This window comes from Etheostoma spectabile, chromosome 5, assembly GCF_008692095.1.
Source record: "Etheostoma spectabile isolate EspeVRDwgs_2016 chromosome 5, UIUC_Espe_1.0, whole genome shotgun sequence".
NCBI classification, from domain to species: Eukaryota; Metazoa; Chordata; class Actinopteri; order Perciformes; family Percidae; genus Etheostoma; species Etheostoma spectabile.
In genome coordinates, this window is record NC_045737.1 from 20,609,077 (window position 1) to 20,615,114 (window position 6,038).

At 40.5% G+C, this 6,038-nt stretch overlaps 1 protein-coding gene across 1 annotated transcript in view; it reads left to right on the forward strand.

Annotated features, from left to right (window-relative positions):
* The window catches only part of hic2 (hypermethylated in cancer 2), a 25,825-nt gene that overhangs the window by 17,698 nt on the left and 2,089 nt on the right, over positions 1-6,038 (forward strand). The gene's annotated exons all lie outside the window — the stretch shown is intronic.

The following is a 6,038-nucleotide window of genomic DNA, read 5'->3' on the forward strand; positions in this document are numbered from 1 at the left end:
TTTTCCTTAGGCAATAGATACAAGGATTCTTGAGCTGTTTCCTATTGCCATATTGCAAAATTGAAATGCTTTCTACTGGTTCTCCAGTTATGCAGTAACTGACCTTCTGGCCTTTTTGTACCTCCTATAAGTTGCCTCATGATGCCTTAACAACTCCTACACAAATTATTTTTCAGAGCTTTTGTATGACTGACAAATCACAGCTGCATTTGTCGTTGAAATTAACAATATCTAATCCCTCAATTGCAAATGTTTGACCAGTCACAAACATTGCAAAAGTGTAAAACGACAAAGGGAAAAGTCTTCTTGAAATAAGCCAAACACAGGGAAACTGCACCAGTGGTCACAAGAATACCCCCAGTGACATTTAGTAAGGTGCACTTAAAACAGTAGAGAAGAGAAATAAAAAACGCATCATGAGGAGCACTGAAGTTCTAATCACATCAGCTGTCACGTCATTAGCTTATTGATGGATCATATGTTTGTTTCCAGGTGACCAGTGTTATCCAATCAAGTGTTTTAGGGGCTTTTGTAAACTGTCTCTACAGATTCTCTAATCCCAGCGCTAATTCTTGCACAACTCCCTCTGTCATGTCATTGAAGCTTTAGTATTATCTTGCTAAGCTTGTGTTCATATACAGTTTTGTATCTGACACTGTTTCTTGAGTGTTTGAGGATTAGCTCTCTGCAGGATCCTCGTTGCTGTTGAAATTCTGACGGAGGGCTCCCTCAAACAGTGGAGTCTTTTCTGCCAAATCTAACTTTAAAATAACTTGCAATGAATGCTCAATTCTTTGACACAAGGGTCTTTGACTGAAACACGTTTAAATGCAACATTCAAATATGTACCTATGAGGAGAGGTACAGGGTTAGAAAAAAATACCATATGACTTCTACACTGCAGTCACCCTGCTTCCAGTCTTCATGCTAAGCTATGCTAGTCATCTCTTGACTTTAGCTTCATAATTAACAGACAAATTGTATTAACCTTCTCATCTAATGCTCAGTATTAGAATAAATAAATGGATTTCCCAAAATTTCAAACTATTCCCTTTAAGATTAAACTAATTCTAATGAAAATTGATCATGATGAGCTTTGCCTAACTGTATTATTTTTACTATCATCTCCACCTACTATAGTTAGGACGGACCCGGCTGTGGTAAACACTGTGCCTTTTTCAGCCCTTCTATAGCCCCTTCCCCCCAGTGTCTCTTTCTCATAGTCCTTTTGCCCAGGCAGGAACTTGTATAGATTACACATGCACACACCCTCCTCAGGCATGTAGATGAGCTTCTTCAACCTTTAGGTCTGCTTAACGGTGAATTTATTTTCACTGCCATACATCCATTATGTGTTTCTTCTGTTGTTTTATTGTCCCTAATATTGAGACAATAGTTTTGCCCTCCCTGTGCCATCCAACTTTCTTCCCTCTTTCCCCCTTATTTCTCACCATTCTGGCTCAGATCAGAGTTAAGGGAGCTGGCACATCCATTGCTTTTCTGTGCCATTAGTAATGCACTGTGCCCCTAGAGGTGTCACATGCTAAATGACCCTGAATGGGGGCCGCTGAGAAACAATGTGTTGGTAGCACAACCCTGCCCTCCCCCACCCGAGCCCCTCTCTCCCCTAACATCAGCGCCAAGTAAACACAATAGTAAGAGTGGAGGGGGGTGGGTAGGTGGGTGGGTCGGTACAGGGTGGACATTACCCACAGCAAAGACCTGGAGTGCCTCTTTGCCTGCTGGGGGTCATTCGTGTTGAGTGCTGTTTTGGCTTCTCAAGAACAAACACAAAATGCTGCTTCCGATTTTATCTGGCGAAGAGACAAATTCCTAAAAATGCCCCCACTTCTCCCCGGCTTTTCCTATCCCAGTGGGTCTGCGAGCATGAGAGGAATTTACCAGGGTCTGCCCAGGTGGGTCCAGGCTTGTCTCTGCTTGTCTGGGATGGCCCTCTATTATCTGAGGAATGTGGATGAGAGATGCCTGGCCTGCCCATGGTGGGCGAAGGAAATGGACAGCGTCTGTTATAAGTGGAACACCAAAACCAAACACACACACACCACACACACACACACACACACACACACACACAACACACACAAACAGAGACACACACAGAGACGACCCACACCCACCTTTATCTCCAATGCCAGATGCCCCTCTTGTCTACAAGCTGATATTAAGCAGAAGAACTCGGACTTTGCTTCGGACACTGGTTCTATTTTAACCTCCAGTGTGACGAATTGTGTGATATTTTTGGAACTACGCTGACTTGCTTTCTTGCCATCAGTTATATGAATATATTGATGCCTCTCTCATTGAGAGTGCCATCAATCTTCTCAACTCACCCTCTGCAAGAAAGAATAAGTGTCCTAAACCACCAAACTATTCTGTTTAAAGTCCTGATTTTTGTCCTCCTTTTCCTTAAATTTATTCAAATGTATCAAAGATACATGTTTTACTACTAATTATTACATGCTCAGCTTATTCTAGTGCTTAATTTAAACTATATGATGCTTGCTTCAAAGTGAAATATTCATGTCCTGTTGGTTTGAGCAATGCTGCTTGGAAAAACATGATTTTTATAAAGATGGAGACTAGAGGTTTAAGAGATGTGCAGTTTTCACCACTAAATGAATTTTGTAGTTATGTTAAAGCTCCACCTGTTGTGGGATTTGGTTGATTTTTAAATCAGAAGTAAAAAACGATTATTGGCAGTGAGGGCTATGCATGCAGAAACTGAATGCAAAAAGTTTTTTATTGGTCCAAAGTTGCTGTAAAGAGTACGGAAAGATATACCAGCTGCATATGAAACAGATTGACAAAACCCTCTGTGGATCACCCACAAGTTGAATTTATGCATTTTGATCATGTGTAGATTTATCTGCCATGTTTTGATGCACATCAATTATTAACAATGTGTTGAATTTATACCTCGGAGCCCCAGGTTCTCTACACAGCCGTTGAGAGAGAGATGATGCTCCTGGTAGAACAGAGGAGAGAGACGTTGATTCACTGCTGCTTTCCCCTCTGAAGCAAAGCTCTGTCCTGTTCATCCCAGGTTCCAACACTTTGTCTCTTCTTCATAGTTGCATCTTTTTGACTCCCTGTTTCTGCCTGTGGGGCCGTTCCCTCTGTCCATTTTGTTAACCGTGCCCTCCTCCTTCTCTTTTTCCTCAGGGAGGAGTGTAATGAATCCTATCCCACTGGGAAGACACGTGTCTTGGCACAAAAGTGCAATGCTGCAGGCAATGTACATATCTTCGTTTGTGTGGGATTCCATTGATTTTCGCTGTGCGAGTGTGCTCACATATATAACAACACCTTGCTTTAACCCTTTCTCATTATTTCTTAACACACACACACACACACAGATGTTTCCCTGACCGTACCGGTCTCATCAATACATGATCTTAAATTCAGTAGGTCTGTTTATGGAGCATTGGGAGGATGTCCAAGGTCTGTGTTGCAGGTATGGCAACAACACAAGGCCAAAGTAGTCACAGATCGAGTGACTTGCATGAGATATACAAACTAGAAGTTGTAGGTTAGATCAAGCAAGTTAGGTAAACCTTGTCCTTCTCAACACCCATAAAAATCACTTTAATAACCAGAGCCAGGTGCAGCTTAGGAGTCTATTTCAATGCAAAACAAAATACAGTACCTATGTATCTGCCTGCTTCTTTTACCCCTTTTCACTCTCCCACTCAAGAAATTAATCTTTTTTCTTTCTCTCTTTGTACCCTTCTTTTTTTCTTTATTTCATGAGGCCTCAGTCTGAATTGAACCTGGACTGCTGAGTCACCGAGCGCTTGACAGTGAAAGGCAGAGAAAGAGAGCAGAGAGAGAGGGGAGAGATGAAGGAGAAAGAACTCAGCAGGTGGTGGGCACCGCCACAGCTTCAGCCCGCGGAGTCTTTTCAGCTGGCACACAACTGCTAGGCTGCCACAGAGACCCTGCTTTCCATCAGAATATTCCCCCTCTCTTCCCCCTCTTTAAACGATAAACGAGGAGAACAGGCTTGGGCCGGAATAATAGGATCTTTTCTTTCTGCCTTTGCCATGTGTGAGGACAGGAACAATGGCAGGGACCGGGAGGGGAAATGATTCAAAGTGAGATTTTCACCTGCTCCCTTCAACCCTGGCCCTTCTCCTTTCAGAGCATGCTAATGTCAGTTCATTTACAGAGTAGTACTGTAAGCGCTAACACACAGGCACACACAAAAAAATGCACAGATCCTTTTTTTTCTTTGTGATGGACAGTTTAGATTATTGTGCTCCAAGACGTCCATTTTGGTAATCATACTCATTATCATCATTATCCCATTTTCAGAGCTAAATAAGAATTAGAGATTGGCTGACCTGCTTCATGGTACGTCTCTGCTTTTGGTTTTTGTTCGGTCAGAATAGCAGTTTTGGATTTTTTTTTCTCCTTTATTTGGTGAGGTGATGCAGTTGTTTTCTTTGGGAGGAAACAGAGAGGCTTTCACTAAACTTTTTCTGTCAGCTGTAAAATGTTTTGCATTCCTTATGGCCTGATCCAAGCACATGTGAGAAGGCTAGATACTCCTAACACCTAAGAGTTTGAAACATGTGATCTATTCTATGATGTTTTGGTGCTATTTTGAAAACTTGAATAATACATGGTCAGTTTCCCCTTAATCTACAGTGAGATGTAAATTGAGATTTTGAACAGTTGCATAGTGGGATCGTTAGCAAAACAAAGTGAACAACATACCATGGAAACCACTTTTTTTGAGGGCACTACATATTCAGAGTTTAGGCACTTAAATAAAATGGCAGACTGTAAATATAGTGCAATATATACAGGAAATAGGGAGTGATTATGGACACAATCGCAAACGTCCTCAGCAGCAGATCTTGCCCAGTTGTCACAGACATGTAGCTGTTAAAAAATTTTTTTTTCCTGTTTAACCCTGAGCACTTCAAAACTTTTCGTCCACAATGACTTGACAGTTGAGTTTTAGCAGCAGTAGTTTACAAAACCATTTTAAAATGCCAAATACTCATCTACTGATGATAGTCATGTGTTCATGATCAAAAGCTCCAGCAGAGCCTAAATAGACCTTGAGATAGGATTGTTTCTTCAACTGTTTTTTTTCCCAAAGTCAAGAATGAACTTTGAAACATCAGTTGGTTAATGAATCAACTGGTGAATTTATCAACAACAATTTTGATAATTGAACAATCATGTAGGTCATTTATCAAGTAGAAAATGTCAAAATTTATCTGGTTACAGCTTGTCAAATGTGAGAATTTGTGGCCTTTCTTTGTTGGAAATATGACTATGTTTGGATGTTTGCTGAACTTTTAGCCATTTCAGTTCCTCTCTTTTTTACTCTTTTTTTACTCTTCAATTTGCACACTGTTCATCCCCTGCACTGTTTTACACTTTGATCACTGCTGCACTTCTGTATAACTATTTGTAAATAATCCGGAAATGTTGCACCTGGAATATCATTGCAATATTTATAAGCTGTATGCAACGCAATTTCGTTCTGTATGCACTCTGTACATATAAAATGACAAATAAATAAAGTTGAAGTTGAAGTTGAAGTTTTGACAGTTGGTCAGACAAAATGAGACTATTAAAGTTGGCCCCTTGGGCTCTGGAGTATGTTTTTATGGCATTTAATCAACTAAACAACTAATTAAAAGGAAAATTAATTGATAATAGAAACTTTTGTTAATTGCAGCTATACTTCATTCAATTAAAAGGAATCTAATATTAAAGCCACGTTTGGAGCAAATGACCAACCCGTCCACAATAATGCCCTCTACATATGAGGTCGTCCACTGTTTTCTACTGTTTCTCATTCATTTGCCCTCTATGATGAGACATTGAGCACAATCAAGTCTTAAGGATATCATGATGAGAAAGGTATTTGTCTCAAGGTAATCAGCGTCATGGCGTATGGGTAAACTCATTTGGTTTCTAATCTCCTCCCCTTTGTACTAATTTGTTTATCGCTTTCCTTGTGTGTGTGTGTGTGTGTGTGTGTGTGTGTGTGTGTG